General features: G+C 49.7%; 1 pseudogene; it reads right to left on the bottom strand.

Moving 5' to 3' along the window:
- LOC130159446 (hydrocephalus-inducing protein homolog) overlaps nt 1-17,819 on the bottom strand; it is a 64,133-nt pseudogene that overhangs the window by 31,019 nt on the left and 15,295 nt on the right.

Here is a 17,819-nt window from a genome sequence, read left to right as displayed (position 1 = left end):
GGTGGCCTTTGGGTTGCCATCCCACTCGGGTCACAGGGAATTCTGCATCTGAGTCGTTCAGGTGACTCTCAGGAGTCCCACCTCGGTCACGGCTCGCCCAGAGTCTCCTGCAAGCACGCCACCGGGGTTGTGTCTCTCCTGATCCCTTGTTGCCAACAAGCCAAGGTGCCTGGGGCATGTAGGCAGAAGAGGGAGGCAAGCAAAGTGACAGCCCACGGCAGGATGGGACGCAGATGAGAACTTCACTGTGTTGGAGCAGCAGCACCCTCACTTGCTGTGTGTCTGTGCAGACAGGTCGGAACGAGACTGGTGGGGCACGGCCCACGCCAACCTGCCCATCACAGCCCTGCAAGCCCATTTCTTCTGCCTGGAGCCTGTCGGTGCCTGTGCCTGAGCGTGCAAGTCTGCACCGAGTATGCCCAAACTGTCCCACAACCCGAGCGAGCACACCTTTGCTTTCCACCTCAGACCAAAGAGGAGAGAGCCCCTGGCTGCGCACAGCAGCCGATTAACGCCTGGAGACTTGCTGGAGCACCCGCCAGCACTTCACCCTCCAGAAGAGACCCCCACCAGAGCGTCCCTCACTGCCAGAGCTTCCAAACCTTCATTCTTCCCAACCAAGCAGCTCCTGGGAGTCAACCATCTCAAACTTGAGCACCGAGCCTACTCTGCCTGTTGCAGGTGAGGGTTTCCAGGTGAGAAGCAAACCCCAAACACGAGACATTCTCTGTCGAAATGGCACTTCTGTGGAGCGTGTTTAAAGCCTCAGAGCCAGCCCCAGCTGAGAAGGGCAGCGACCCGGCCATCCCTGGAGAGCATCCCCCTGCCGAGGCAGAGCCTTCTCCTCGCTGCACGGGTTACAGCAAGGCAGCCAGGGGATGGACCTGCCTTTCCAAGGCAGCCACGCAACAGCATGGGGGAGAGCTGGCGGTGTCCTACACGGACTCCTTAAACCCTAAGGCAGACACAATGCGGCGACTCACAGCCGTGCCAGGAGAAAGAGAGCCCCTCTCTTGGAGGGAGGCTGGGAATGAATCACCCTTCAAACAGATCTCTGCAGCCATTCCTTCGCCTCCACGCATGGAGAGTTCGGCCTTTGTGCCTGTATAACCTCAACTTCTCTGCTCTTAAGGGAGCCCAGGAGGAGTGGGAGGGACTCGTGGCCAGAGATGAGTTATGCTGCGAGAGAAACAGCAACGTCTCCAATGACTGGACAGCCTGCTTTCTGGAACGGAAAACATAGCATAGAAAAATAACTGAGGTTCAGAAGCGTTACAGAAGCAGGTGTGCTTTATAAGCACTGCCTTCCCCCTCCGCTGAATCCTCGGCGTACGTTGGCAAGCAGAGGAAGCAGGACCCAAGAAATGGGAGACATGCACAGTGCTTTGAGCATGTACAACTCAGGTTCATGGAAACATGACATGAAAAATGCTCTACGAGACAACAAACTACTGCAAAATGAACTCCACAAAAACTATCATGATCTCCCCTCCCTGTCTAAACCCACGGCCAGGTGGGTCTTGAAGTAATGGGTATAGTTCCGATCTTAAAAACCAAGCTGAAGCCTTTGAAATTTAATCGTTCTTTCTGCCCTTCTCCGAAGTACAGAGCAGCTTCTATACGAAGACTGAATCCTCAACCGAGAAATGAGCAGCTTCTATACGAAGACTGAACAGGATTCCTCAACCTAGAAATCACATAGGAGATAGGTAGGTTTGTAAAAGTATGAACGGCCTGCGAGAAAGTGAACGAGGAAAAAGTTGTCACAATTTGTTGTAAAACAGGAACCCAAGGGCCTGAAATAGTATTAGTCAAAATGAGAGAAAAGTAGTTCTAGTACTTTTCCAAGGAATATTCCTTCCTTTGGAACACACTGCCACAGGTGCCTACAGACGCTCATCGCTATAAATCCACAAAGCAACTGGACAAAGGCTTGGAAGGTAAAACCATCAGAAGCGATTAAACAAAGACGTGAATAAAGCCTCCAGCACAGAAAAACGCTGCCTCCAAGGCCCACGAGGGAGAAAGCATATGCACTGCCTGCTTCTACACGCTTTGCTAAGCATCCCCTACCGCTGCTCTCCTGGAGAGCACTTACACTCCCGGCTGCAGGCACCGAGGACGCTTCTGAAGGCTGGAGGGCTTTGCCGGAGCACCTTCTACCACAGAGAGAAGGATCTGGCATCGTGCTGACTGTGTAAACCCACAAACCTCCCGGTACAGACGAGAGCGTGCGGATGCCAGCGAGTCAGGAGGGAGCAGCAGGTCTTTCTGCCAGGCAGATAAACTGACACAGCAGAGCTGTCAGGGTTGGCCCAGGGCAGCTGCAGGCTTCATGTCCTGGGTGCCAAATTGGATGTGACATTTATTTAAGACTCTTGCTTGTTTAATATATAAGTCTGGAGGAAAAAAAACCAACCCAACAACAAAACAATCTCTGTACTGTACCAGCAATGTAGCCCTAGGTATTTCACTTGATGGGGTAATGTCCGTGGGTCTGTGCTTTGGGACGCTTTGCTGCCATGGAAGCACATTTACTGAATCCAGACGTACCTGCCCTATCGTTACTTACACAACACAATGATCTTATTACAGGCTGTCAGCTCTCTCATTCTTACATGCTATTGACGTATTTCCCAGAGACAGCAGGACACAGCTCACCCTGCAACCTGAACAAAGCAACACCTGAACTTGAAATTAAAAGAGAGGCTTCTTATACAGCAGTAGAGCAGGTGCTTTGGGCTGTGCACTCCTGAGCGATGCTCTCTGAGACAGCGGGAACACCACCGTGTTTTATTCCAGCATCCATCTGCATGGCTATGGCCACCGGTATCTTAGCACATCATGGTAACTTCTAACTATCTGAAAGTAAGAAACCCAGCACTGGGTCATCCTCTGGGGGGCCTGTTGTGCAGGAGGAGAGGGAATTTACAGAAGAGCTAAAATATCTTTCCGAATATTAAGCAAACCCTTGAACAAGATTTCAAAACAATTTCAGGTTTTATGAAGAATGCGTTCCCAGCATTCAACAGCCAGTACCTTCCTCCATCGATTACTGCTCTAAATATTAGGAAGCTGGTAGCCAGATGGATTAGACTGAAGAGAAACAAAACAGCACTCTGCTGCCTTTCGTCCTCACCATAATATTCTTCCTCTATCCCTGTGACTCCCTCCTCGCTGAATTTGGATTTTAAACCTTTTTAGGAGTGCATGAGTCAGGTTCAGAATATTTGGGTAACAGGGAAAGCAAGTTTAAGTTAATTTGCCCAGTTTGTCAGAAAACTATGCCTGGCTCTCACCTCTTCTAAAAGAGACAGGTCCTGCTGCTTTTTCACTGAAAATACAAGCAAGCAACGAAAGCCGAGCTCTTCACTCAGAAGAGTGTCATTGTACCTCCACATCGACCCTCTGAGCAGTTCTTTTGCTCCTGCTACTATCACGATACCCAGCTGCCTCATCACCGCCAGCATATTCTGGTTTTTCAAACAGCATGCAAAGGTCTGCTGGTACCACATCACCACCGGAGAAGGGAGTCACTTCACCAGGCTAACGATCTCTGGAAAGCGAGAGGAGTCCCCTGCGGCGGGATCCAGCCCTCCCCACCATATGCTTTTGGCTGCACCTCCCACAGAGCTACCTCGGTCAGAGTCAGGAGCGCTGCTCTGAGCTGTTTTGCTGTCAGGAAGCTAATGGCATCACCTACAAAGTGTGCTGGGTCTCTGACAAAGGCCACCTGTCAGTCCCCACGCTCGTATTTCCAGCACTAGAGCAAAACACAGGGCAGTGACAGTCATTTTTAAGTGCTTCTCGGAGGCAGTGCTCATGAGCTACCTTCAGACATCATTAAAACCATCGTGCTAGTTACTCCAGCCCTAGGAGCAGCTTGTTTATAAACCTCACCATTAAATAACTGCTGCCAGCACAGGGGTTTCTACAGGACCATTGCCCAGGCTACAACAAAGCTCAGGGCACCCTAATCATCACTGCTGCCACAGCTGATGCTGTCAACAGCTAAAGCCCCCAGCAAAGCCCCCTCTGAGCCCATGCAGCCCATCGCAAGGAAAGGATCTGCTACCCCAGAGCACTGCAAGCCACCGTGAGACAACAGATGGGGAGGAAAAGGGAGTTGGAGAGCAATGACCAGCCACAGCGTCTACGGGACAGGTCGCAGGCTCTTCAGACGGCTCTCCTGCACTTAGGAGTCACCTTGCTTTCCACCAGGCTCCTTGCTGTGCATCCTCCTGTAATGGAGCACCCAAAGTATTCCCCATTACCTCCTCCGCACCGTGCTTAGGAAGGGCTGTTGGCTTTCTTACAGGATGAAATACTCCAGCGCAGGAATATCTGGGAGCCAGCACAGAGCCTTTGTGCTGCCCAGTGTGAAGGAGCCTCGCAGAACGGACTGAAAGGACAATGAAACTGTTGGATAACACAAGACAGCGCTGCCGCATATCCAGGATGCCGTGGGCTATATATAATCATTATTGGTACTACAGCCATGATACGCTGGGGTCGCTGATCACTGAAACACTGCTTTTGGCCCACGGGGAAAGACAGGGCAGGAACCTTCCTTCTGATTGCCTGGCAAAGACATGCTTAATACGCCACTTCATAAATCAATCACCCCTCAAGCTACTCTTCTGCTTCTCAGCAAACGCTGATTGATCCACCAGGAAAGGAGACTAATGAATGGTCAGTTCTGCCCCGAAACGCATCCAGGGTTCATGGCACCTAAGAACATACTAGTGATTTCCACTGATGACAGAAGAGACAAGCTGCAGTCCAGGATGCCCTGCAAAGAGATGAAACCTACATTCTCCCAGAAATCCTTCACAGGCTAAGAACGGGATAGGCGGCGTCACATGGAAGTCTGCTTCTGGGGATGAACAAAAGAGCCAAAAGGAGACTTTTAACTCCAAATAACCCTCCGAGCACCCACCCCCAAGCCGTGCTCATGCAGTCAACGCCACGGGTTGCTTTAGCAGCATTTTTGTCAGAAGGGGTGTTACATAGTTTGGGAGATATAAAGCCATGACTAACAAAAAAAAAAAACGATCAAGCAAATGAAGCACAAACTTAATTCCTCTTCTTCTACCCTCAAAGCGACAGACCATCGGCTTTGAAACAGAAGGCCCTAGAGAGGGGCGAAGGCCATACTCTGTTTGCAAGAAATTTAACAACCTTATCTAAAACAGTATATATAAAGAAAAATCATTGTTACAAGCAGTTGTGGAAAAGGGGAACAAAGACAGGAAACAGTTGTTAACTGTTAGCTGATCTGACATAAAGGAACACTTTGGAGACCAATTATACTCACCCATCAATCTAATTGATTTGAACCATAAAAGCCTATATAACCAATTATTTGTATAACGTATTAGTTACCAATCCTCAGTCCGTTGCAGCACTGCTACGATTAAGATGCAAAGTCAACATATAATTGCACAAACTCCGATTTACACCTTTTTTTGCCTACAGTATATGCCACCCTGCACTCGCTTTGAAGCAGACGTACAAGAACATAAAAGTCCAACAGAAACTAGCCAATCCTGCTGGGAATTCTCACAAGTGAAGGAAGAAAAGCACAACATGCACCCACGACCTGAGGCAAGCAGAAAGGAAAATCCCTTTGCAAAGTTCTTAAATGCCTGGCAGTCCAAGGAAAAGCTAGAGCAGCCTCTTGTAATAACCACGGCGTCAGAGCCTGGCTTACACCTCAGGATAACACGGGAAACAAGATCTTTAAAAACTCACCAAACAAAACAAGTTTGTCTGCATCTGCTAGCACTAAACACAAACGGAAAGAATTACATCAGTTCACGCACTACAGTAAAGCTTTGGAGCCAAGAGAGGCTGCTGCTTAGGGAAGCAGAAGGTTTCCCCACCTCTCAGCACTGGTAAGAAGCCACTACCAGCCTGCCCGGTGTTGAAGGATCGGAGAATTGCGCGGCGATGAAGAGCTACAGACCTGACCAGCAGTGGCACACAGCGGTGGCCACCAGAAGCTATGGGGCTGTTGCCGTGAATTTAGCTCGATAGGAACCGAACACACTGCGACATCAGAGCCACTGTGAACGCTCACACCAGACCAAGGTTAAAACCAGAAATGGTTTTGGCATTCCCACCCTGGCACCCTGCACGACACAGGCACAGCTCAGGTCAAGATGCAGCGAGGCAGAGGGTTTGCTCAGGCAAGTCCTGAGCCTCCTCCGCTCCAGCTGGAGTCAGCACAAACCGTGAGGGCTCAGCAACCTGAGTGATCTCAGGAACGTGAAACGCAACACGGCAAGGGCTGAACCTCAGCTAAACCCTGCTGCCTATCCACATCCATCCGTGGGTTTGCAGAGAGAAAAGACAAAGAAAAAGGCTTGATCTAGAGGCTAAGTCAATAGGATTTTCATTTTGTTTTCAAACAAGTTCCTGGAAGCTACTGATGGTAGTGCCAGCCTGGCAAGATGACAAGACCTTCGGTACAAAGGGGGTTCTTAAAGGAAAGAGAAGAGAGGCATGCAGAGGTGGTTGTCTTCTCCAAAGTCTGCACAAAACCACAGACTAATATCACAGCGAGGTAATGTTTTACTCTTGCGAGTAGCTGAGATGCCCAGAGGTGATGGCACATCCGTGCTGCCGTTACTTGTTCAGCCTCAAACATCAATAAACACGTAGGGCTGGGATTTAATGAGCTTCCTGCGTGTGTACAGTGGCCACTAACACACCGCCAAGCCCTTGCAGAGGTGGCCTCATTTACCAACGTAAGCTGATTCAGCTAAGCCCAGCATCAATTTCAGCTGAAGAAAGGGATTCAGCATCCCAACACACCGACATTCCCGGCTGGGAACCCCATGCTGATCTGTGCAGGAGCTGAGCAGTCAGCAACGCCCCTGACAATTCCCCTCGGCCCATTTGCAACGCGATGCAGCCCCTACCACAGTTTCCCACCGCGGCCGAGATGCACAGGCTGTGCTTGCCCTGCTGCCAGCCGAGCACACCCGGTTCTGTAGTTACCGTCATCTTCACCAAACCCAAATGGCTCTAACACACCACATCAAACTCTCTGTCGTGCCACAGGTGACTGAAGAGCTCCACATCAGCTCCCTAATTAATCGTGTTTCATATGCCTTGATTTTTCCTGTGATCTCATGCCTCATTTTCCCCCATTTGTGATGAAACCTCGGTGCTTTCTCAAGCTGGCGGTTATCACTCACAGCTCCAGAGGCTGCTGCAGCACACAGAAGCTGCCTGTGGTTAGACCGAGAAGGGCAGAGGCACCTCAGGGCAGTAGCTCAGGCCGTCCTGCGTAGGACAGAAGACCCAGATCCTCTTCTGACATCCCCTGCCACCCCAAGCATTGCTGCCGCACTAAATACAGTGATCCCCAGCCAGTTCTTCCAGATCTACCCAAGAAATTCTTTTGTTATTATTTTTTATGCTTACGTTGCCCTAAGGAGATCTTGTCTATCGTGCAAGTGTTGGTGCTGGCTTAGAGGAAGGGGAAGATCTGAGGCCAGCTCATCACGCTTACTGACCAACCCAAACCACACATCCCAGCAGCTCTCCGGTGCTCAGTACCAAACCCCCCTGCAGCAGCCCCCCGCGTGCGGGCAGCCTAAGCAGCAGCTGCTGGCCAGCCTTCGGGACTGGGGGGCTGGTGGGACCCTGCCAGGGAGGAGACGGCTCCGGCAGGGCTTGCTTCTCCACGCTGCAGGCTGGAATCACCACCCCTGACGCGTTCGACAAACACACAGATGTGGTGCTTCGGGACACGGTTTAGTGGTGGGCTTGGCAATCCGGGGTTAAGTTGGACTTGGTCATCTTCAAGCTCTTTTCCAACCTCCATCATTCTATGATTCTACGAGGCTGCTGGCATTTGCCCCACGCCTAGCAAGCAGCAATGGGGAGGAAACGGTGCTGGGGACCCCCTGCTTCCAGGGCCAGGCAGCAAAGCTCAGCGGCGGGGGAACAAGGCAGCCAGACGCCTCCCTGACCCAGGGCAAGGCAAGCTCTGCTCCACATCCAGCTCCCAGCGTGCTGCACTGGAAGAAGCCTATTTAGCTGCTCCCTCCTGCCATATAGGAATAACCTGAATCTGGCACAGAGCAAGTTTTGCTGCCCAGGGCTCAGGAGGGGAGACATGCCTTCACCCACTTCCTACGGGGACAGGAACTGAGCCAGCGCAGGAAAACTCACTCTGATTAACAACCACGGAGCCAGAATCAGACCCTGCTCGCACTTTCTACCTGCCCTTGAAGTAAGCAACTGAGGAGCCGAGGCTGAACTCCCCCATCTGTGCCCTGGGCGTGCAGAACCACAAAGGATGCTCTGAGCCTGGGTCTGCCATCCACAGCAAACAAGCCAAGATTTGCTTTAGCACAGCTCCTGCTCAGCAGCTGTCAGCCCTCCTGCAAGCTGTGTGGGAAGTTGAGGGAAAACAGGGTATTCATCTGCCAAACACCTAGACGGTTCCTCAGCAGGCTTTTAGCACAAGGCTGGAGGCTTCCAGCAGGACTAAAACCACCGAGAACTACTCCTGAGCCACACACGTTACCTCTCTTCTGGGGAAACCGCTTTTTGGGGCTCTGAACCAAGGGGAGACAGAAGAGTAATGGAATAGGCAGTTCTGCTTGAGGGCTGCCTCCTCTTGGGTATGCTGTCTCCTAAAATACTCCTATGGGTATGGGTTCTGATCCTCCCCTCAAAGAGGGTGAGATCCTGCCCCCAGGCTTTTGCTTCTGCATTAGACTCACAGAGCTACTGAAAGAGAGCCATCTGCATCACTACTTTTATTACTGACAGCAATAAAAGCATCTCAATATATAGCGTCCGTCAGCCACGCACAAGCTCAGTGGTGCTTTGCTAATTACTGAAGTTTTCTGTGCTGACAAAGAGATGCCAAGGGATGCAGCAACCGATGGGGAAAAACTGCACAGAGGAATTTCAATACCGCACCACAGATCCCCTGGGCTAGAAGCATGTTGTAGCGCCTTGCCACAAGGGCCAGTGGGCACTGCTGGCACCCACATACAGGCACAGGATCTGGTCCTACACCTTGAAGACCACCCATCATACTATACTAGTACTCGTTGGAGACAGGAGCCTAATGTGAGTCAGCATTTAGGGAGCTCCGAGTAGAGAAGCAATTCTCCTTCCACAACTCCAAGCATCTCGCCGGCACCTCCTGTCTCTGGCAGCCTTCTTCACCTGCATGGAGCACCTGCCGTAGACGTTATTGTTTTGGATGGCATTGGACTGGTGGATTTGCTTTGCACCTCTGGCACACCTCTGGGAACCCGTCATGCATCTCCTCAGCCACGTGTCCCTGAGCAAAGCTCACCTTCCCACACCAAGCTGGTGCTACGCTGCCAGGTTGCAATAAATGTTGTTACTGCAGCAGACTGGGTTTGGTGTACAATCAGCAGCACTCAGGGCAAGCAGCTTGGGCGTCATCTCACTTGAGCAGGACTTGACAGCTGAAAGAATATCAAAACTTCATGAATACTGACTTGGTTGAGACTAGGACTTACCTCCATAAACTTATTTTCCCACATCCACACGGTCCACACAGGGTGGGCTGAACGTCATCTGGGAAAGGCCAAGTGACCGACAGGACTTTCAGTGGTATTGAAACCTTTTCCAAAGCTGTACGAGTGCTTCGCACGCAGGTTTCAGAAACCCTTTCAAGTACCATAACCTGATGTTAAGGTGCTGGACAGGGATATGCTGGAGCCCAGAACATCCCAAGTCACCCTCATTTCAGTACGAGCTGGGATTTTTCACACCCAGACACATGTACACAGGCGAAAAGGAGGAGTTTAGGCATGTAAAGCACTGAAGGACAAGTTTTCATTCTAAATCATTACGCTCATAGCAGCAAACATTTTCTCCACACTCATCCATAAATTTGGAGCAACAGAACCGCCACCACACACACAGTCTATCCAGGGGACAGTACCTGTGCTCCTAACCAGCCCAAAAGACACACAATTTAAATCAACCAAATCATACGCTAAGGGAAAAATTGTGACTTGTTCACATGGAAGAGCTCCATGCTTGCTTAAGCAATGCTAGGGACAGATCTGACCCAGCTTCAGCAGAAATTTAAGCAATGTTCACCTGATCCTGCGTAAGTCACCCTAAGAAGGGTGTGATCCATTGAGAACGACTGCTGCCTGCGAGCAAGTCAGTACTGATACACAGCCAAGCGAGGGAAACGCCTCGCAACACCTTAAACTGCTGTTTTGCTCTTAGCACTTCTGCTTCTTAATAAACACTCTGTTGGTGGCTCTGAAAGAGCAACCCGGCTGCTTTCTGTACGCGCGTCACAGGGAGCCTGCCGTGGTGCCGGACACATGAGCCAGGGCTCGCCACGCGAGGTCAGGGAACGCTGTCTGGTGCTCTGCACTACTCCTGCAATAAGCTCTGCACCACACCTCGAAAGACTGATTGATTACACGTTTCTGCTTCACTTTAGCAATTCATCTCAGCAGCCTTTCACTTACCTGTACGCTTCAAAGCTAGAGAGATAATCCCTTCATTATCCCCTTGCTCTCCTTCGCAATTCCTAGTTTATTTCAAAATAACTGCAACATTGTACTGGCAGGCAGGAATGAAATCCTGGGTTCATCTCCCAGGGAGCTGCACGTGTTCCTGGGAAATCACCCATCTCAGAGCCAGCAGAGAGTTTATCCCCGTGGCCTACCCACACAAATCACTTTTGCAAAGATTGACTATGGGGGAACCAGCTGTTTCAGTAAGAACAAGACTCTCAGGTTTTTCAAAGCAAGCCACGAAGATCCTGGCCCTAATTATTCGCTCACTCTGTTCCGTCACAAAGTATAAACCCTACGGCCCTAATCTCCACTGTCACTGCTCATCTGCCCCAGAGAAATTCTAGCCCTCTGAATTTTATCCTATAGATTCTGTATAGGCATACAAATAAGGCACGTTTTTGTGCTTCCCTAGCTGATATTTCAGTCACCCGTCCTAGAAACTGTTACCCAAAACAATAAGCTCCTCTGAGTGAGCATCAACCATTCTCCGTGAATATGTCAATAACTGGAAAACATTAGACAAAGCTGAAATAAGTCGTAAGGCTACATAAGTGTTTGGAAGATACAGGAGCATTTGTAACTTCCACAAACCCAAGACAACTAAAATGCTCTTTGCCGGCCTAAAGCAGCACACAGTATCCCCTCGGTGAGGACACCACACTTCCAAGGACCAACGCTGAGGAACAGGGACAAACCAAACCTCCCTCTCAGGCGAGAGGAAACACACGCCAAGTGCCTTCACGCAACTGAGGAAGCGCCTCGTTCGGCACCACAACATACGCCTGCTGAGCCAAGGCCGACAGAAGCATTCTAACATGGCGCCTTTTCCTAAAGATATTCCCCGCTTACTCTTCAGTGAAGCGTAAAGCTGATGGTGTTTCTGTGGCCTGACCTCAGCTTCTCCTAGCCTAATATAAATCTTACACCTATCTCGGGAGGCAGCGAGCTCTTCCTGCCAAATCCCAAGAGCCCTCAAGTCCTGGCTGCATTAGTCCTGATGTCGTGAGCTGTGGGACGCAGGTGGGAGAAGGCAAAAAGAAAGAACAAGGCTCTGCGGCAAAACAACGTAGAAGCAGTGCAGGGGACAGATGTGTAAGAGACAGCGGCATTGGAGCGAGTCTGACAGAGGCACGCATTCCCACGTCGCGCTTCAAACATAGCACCGCCAAGGAATGAAGCTTCACACGTGCATATGCACACCGTAACGGAGAATCAAGGTTCCTCCCGCCTCCGACTCAGCAACTCCCAGCAAAACCCGATTCCAAAAAACCTCATTCCTGCTTGAGGGGATGCACTTTAGAAGCCCCCTAAACACCAACTATTTGTCACTTTTCTTTGAGGCAAAGCCGGGACAGGGGAGGTACACCTGGAGAGGCAATTAAGGTGACCGGGACAACAGGGAATGATGGCAGATGGCAGTCATGGGGGGTGCTGGGTGGAGAGCACCCAGCCGACACCAGCATCCCCCAGGGAGAGACCGGCACACAGCCACACAGAACGAGGGCACACGCAGCCTTTGCCCCTTACCTGCTCACTTAAGCACCGAAACATACAGAGGTTTTGAAAGAAAAGGTTTTAGAAGTAGTCTGCAAAGCAAGCTTAACATTTTTCTGCTTTGAAAGGTCTCTGTTTTGAAGGACGCAGAGACTGGGCACCATGCAGTGCCCAGACCTTACCTGTGTCATAGTGAACTGTCAGGGGCCTGGAATAACCACCAGTCTTCTCTGGGTGGAAGTCCACCGTTACTTGCATGGCATCGCCAATCCCAAGAGTCCCAACGGAGGGATCAACAGAGAAAGGGCTGCAACACGGAGAGGCACATCAGGATTATTGTGGGACCTTTGGGGACTACGTTCCTTCTGCCGTCTAGCTCACTCCAGCTCACCTGTATTAGCAAGGGGCCAAGAAACCACAGTCAGCAGCAGAAAAAGAGAACATACAGGGCCAGGAACTGAGCCACCGACCCAACTCCTGAAGAGCTCCAGCCCTCAGAAGATCCTAAGCTATAAAATGACCTCGTCTCCCCCATACCCTGCATCCAGTTCTCTGCAGCAAGGCTCAAGAGTCTGACTGCTAGCGATACGATCGGAGGAGGGTTTTTGAAGGGCACGGAGATGGCAAGAGTTATTTGCATGCACAACTTGACACTGAGTTGAATCCGTCTTTTCCTGCCACCTATAAACCTCAAGAGATGCAAATGTCAAGGCGATACCTGTCCCAGTGAGATTACAGCCTGGAAATCAGACAGGGAGAACAGAAGTTTATTCTTGAATGACCGGAGAATAATTAAGAGTTTAATTGGCAGAATTAATCTATCTATATTATTTTTTTTTACCTTGAAAGCATCCTGGGTTTGCCTCAGAAAGGGCACATTTTATCAGCATTTCAATGAAAGCTGTTCTAAGCAAAGAAAAATCTGTACGAGTGCAAAGGCAGATTAGAGTGATACAGAAACAAGAAAACAAGACACAAAAGGAGTATCCCATTTACAGCCTGAACAATTAAATCTCTAGCTAAATGAAGCACCACTAGCAGGAGCATATCAAGGCACCTTCAACAGGAGGTTTTCTGCGTATTCACAAGCAATGCAGTCTGGGGCTCTGGGTTGTAATCCAGGCTTGGTAACTGTTTGCTTGGCCTACTAGAGAAATTCTGTGCAATGTGTGGGAAATAGTATGAAAATGTGTCGGTGTACTTTAGATTTAACAAGAGCAATTATGATTTGTCGCCAGGTAAACAGCTCTCAGCTGACAGACATAATTCAGTCCTTTAACGCTCAGGGAAAAGTCACATGCAACATGTTTCTGCACAACAGCAGCTGGGCTTTGCGGCTCTTGTACAGCCTCACTTAGAAAGCAAAAGTTATTGGATTTAGTGCTTTGCTGCTGGTCAATTTGTCACCTTAAAAATATTTTCTGCAGAGTTTTACAGTGATTGGGGAGTGCAGCCCACAGAAATAATGAGAAAAAATGGAGCCATGCGCAAGCTGAGCTTCGCTCATGGAAGCAGTGACAGCTGATGAAATTGCTGGAGTTCCTGCTCATTAAGGAGACACTGATGCAATTGGGGGCCTGACCTGCTCCCATCACGACTAGCAAGAACATCGCCAGTGACTAATGGGGAAGCATTGGGCCCGCAATGTTCACGTGCTGGACCTGAGGCTTTTGAGAGGGAGGAGGAAAGCCAAGGCGCCGCCAGCCTCAGAACCGGGCTGCTCTACATGGCCCTGCACCTGCACTGGGGGTTGTGCCTGGTTATACTGGGCAGGGCTCTGCTGGTGCTTGGCGGGGATCACTGCCTGCTGTGGGAAAGGCACAGAAAAATTCCCCCCCACCTCTTTCAGTTTGTTGTTTTTACCAGAAACATTGCCAGAACAGAAAAGCTGCCGGGTAAGGGCCACACTTCAGCACTACCTCCCATCCCATGCCCTTCCTACTCCATCCCCATGTCTGCATACCCCTGCCCTCAGATAGCTGGGATGGGAATGACACTCCTGAGGATGACTTCAGGGGATGCCCGAGAAAGTAGATACCTTCACATCTTCAAATTACCAGAGAAGAGGATCCCACCGAGGTCAGGACTCATTCTCAGGACTGAGAAACAGAGCACAAGTCAGACACCGCACCTCCTGCCTCCCACCCCACGCTGTACCCACAGGACAACTTGGTTCCTGATGTAGCAGGAGCTTGGTATCCCTCACGTAGACCTGCTTCTCCAAGACCCAGAGGGATGTAAGGTCCATGCTTCACCTGAACTCTGAACTTCAGTCCACATCACTAAGCTGTTCCCTGCAGCCTACAGGTAAGAGATGCTAAGGAAACGTCCCTGACACACTAATAGCCACACGGAAACCACTGCCAACAGACGAAGCTGGCAGGCTAAACTTTGGCCTTTTAGCCATTAATTGTGAGCTGTTCTTTACGGTAATTCTTGTCCTGTTAGATCTACCCTTGTAATGAATAACTACTGCTCCTGACAAAACAGGAAAGATAAGGTTTGGAGGTTTATTAATAGCTCTTCTTCTGACATGCTTTTCAACTACGTCCATTTGTACGTTTGCTTTGTTGTACAACATCTAAACTTTCACAGGTCCAGATCTCCCAACGGTGCCTTGCAATCCCCAGCTTGTATAAACTCATCTAGCCGCACCAATCTGAGGGAGACCTTCCCAGCAGAACCTGCTGAGATCTTGCCCGTAATTGCCCTTCAGAAAGGGAACAACACCAGATTAGTGAGCAATTTCATTGTGATCTGTCTTGGCGTTTACATCTTGCTTGCTTTCACCAGGCATCAGCTCCCCAAGCTGGGCAAAAGTTAAATCCCATGAGGATACCACGGGCAAAATACTCCTGACAATTTAGCAACCAACTGACAAGTGAACAACGCTGACAGTTCTGTGGCTCAGGCTTTCCCGACTACCGCGCTGCCTTTCCTCCTGGAACCATACGTTTAGTCAGTGCAGCGTGCAACGAGGCTGCAACATACTTCGTCCCATGGTATGTTTCTCTTCTACAACCAAAACCCCTTTACTCCTCTGGTGCCTTAATTTGCATTATAAAATCATCTGAGTTTGAGAGAATTGATTTCATTAAAAGCTGCCTCCAACCCCAGGACCGACAGTAAAATTACTGGTGATTGAATTGCCCCCTCTGTCAACTAAGACCTATTGCAGGAAAAAAAACCCAAAGATCACTTAATCTTGGCATACATAATGTTTTGGTAATGGTATAAAAGCCAAAGTCGAGCACTGTAACCACTCCAGTAAACACAGTCTGTTAGGTCAAAGCATCCAAGACTGCATCTCCATACTGAATAAATCCTGCACAGAGCCAGCATCTCACAAGCTCTCTCTTTCCCTCTTTCCCTGCACGTAGGCTCTGTTGTCACATCCCTGTACACCCCATGGTAACTCTCCAGCCCCACACCTCCGTGTAGTATAATGGGTACTGCAGGGAGGGATGCAAGGCGGCTCCTAGCACTGTGCCATGTAGGATCATTTCCTGAGCTTCCAGAGCTTGATGGGACATTCCTAAATGGACCTTCTCAGACAGATCCTCTCTAACCCATAGCACAGCACAGCACAGTGTAACGTCAGGAAAAGGCAGTGCTGCACCGAGATCTGCTTCCAGGCACCATTTTCAACTGAAACGTACTGGAATGACATTTATCTCCGTGAATGCCATGGAGAAGAAACTCACTATCCAGCCTTAACAATGAGAACGGCAGGAAAAGACTTTCTATATTTATACTATTATTATTTTTTTTATTACTACACTATGCAGTGAACAGCTGGGTATGGGCATGCAGGGGGAGGACAGGCACAGAGCCAAGCTGCATAATGGGGAGTGCTTTGGTGTCAGGGTTCCCACACACACACACACACACATACCCTTTATGAAAGAGGAGTCAAAATGTGGCCATGTTTTCTGGTAGATACCACGGCAAGGGAGAGTTCTGAACAAGCAACAGCAGAAGGATGCTGAATTGGCCCCGTGGATTCATTTGAGAGCTCTGCCGTGGAGTGAAATACACCACACAAGTCCTTAGATAAAGTTGTAAGAGGCAAGGAATGTCCTTATGAAGTGACCCGCTGCAAGAGCAGAGCTCGCAGTACTGACCGAGAGGAAAGGTTAGCATTGGAGATGGGCTGAAAAATGCACTGCAGGTGAAAGCTGGTAGGTTACACTTGATGCCAAGGGAATTTTGAGAAAGGAGGCAGAGAGAAGTGATACGAGCAGCGCATTGGACTAGGAAACTGTGGCGCCTGCAGCTGCCTTGCAAAGGGGCAAGAGCCTGAATTCGCCCAGGCCAGAAGACAGAAGTTGCAGCAACTAAGAAGTCTCAGTTGTGCCGAGAGAGAATGAAGGACACAGAGGCCAGCTGATGGTCCCCAAACTTTGATCTCTCATTCCCTTCTACTCCACTAAGCCTCCTCCCCCTCTCACGTGCACGCATGCTTACACATAGCGGCACACAAAGCTATTATGTGATATTGATGTTGGCTTTAACACAACACTACATCCGTACTCAGCAAAAGTTAAGCACACACTAAAGCTGCTTCAGTTCTCCACTAAATAGGAAGAGACTAAAACAGTCCTGAATGTAAGTCTGTAAGGCTGGCACGCCTACCACCTATGCCATAACTCTTAAATACTGCGTCTCGTATCTACACATTAAGCTCTCCAGGACAGGAAACATCACGCATTAATGTCCAAAGCACAGGTTTAAGTGTTTGTGATGCTGAACAATCATTACGGGAGTCATTCAAAAGAATGCATGACATTAAGCTAAAAACTTCCCCTGTCGTTAATAATGATGCAGCCTTGGTCACAGCCTCTAACGCAGGGAAATTAATCCCCTGACATGAGGAGGAAAGCGGTCTCTCCCGCGAAAGCCTCTGTAAGTAGAGTTGTTCAAAGACAATTAACAGCTAATGACCTACTCGCCTGTGGAGCAGTGTATCGGTGAGACTCTCCAGCCAACTTGTCATGCCAGCTGGGAGGCCAGTTCTTTTCTGCTGGGGCTGCTGGAGCCACTGAGCTCACCTGGGACCTCGGGGCAGGCACCTGAGCAACTGCTCACAGCACAAGCAGCAGGGAACCCACTGTCACCCAGTGCAGTCCCCAGCACTGGCTGGGAAAACCACTCCTGGCCCACCATGGCCTCATCGCACAGGGAGAACGTGGTTGTTCTGCTCCCAGGCTGCAAGGGGACGTGGTGACCTGGTCAAGAGTGGGGAGCACTCGGATTTTGAGTGGAGGATACAAGCTTGGGGGAGTACAGTCGAGATACTGGAGGGCTGGGCTGCTATTCAGGGGACACAGCAGAACCGCATGCAGCCGAGGGATGGAAAATGCAAAAACCTGTATTTGGGATGGAAGAATCCCTGGCAGTGCAGGCATTAGAGGAACTCAACCTTTAAGAAAGTTCCCAATGAGGAATTCATTATGACATTTCGCTGAACACTTAAAGCAAAAAAAAAAAAAAAAAGAGCAGAAAGACAGGAACCTCAGAGTATTTAAAAAAGAAATCTGAATGAAAGTGGGGGCGGCCTAATTAGAATAAAACGCTGCTTATATTCAAAGATCACCAGTTTGAAATTTCAAACTGGCTTTCAAAAGTTCATAACAAAATGGAAGAGATGACTGATGCCTTTGGCCGACATGGGAAAACTTAACAGCTTTTGATCTCTGCGCACACGCAATCCAGTTCTTCAGAATTGTACTTTCTTGTGTAGTTTGAAATAAAGCTTTCGTAACGCTTCCCATCCCT

This window comes from Falco biarmicus, chromosome 15, assembly GCF_023638135.1.
Source record: "Falco biarmicus isolate bFalBia1 chromosome 15, bFalBia1.pri, whole genome shotgun sequence".
In the NCBI taxonomy this organism is placed as follows: domain Eukaryota; kingdom Metazoa; phylum Chordata; class Aves; order Falconiformes; family Falconidae; genus Falco; species Falco biarmicus.
This window is presented reverse-complemented; position numbering and strand designations above follow the sequence as displayed.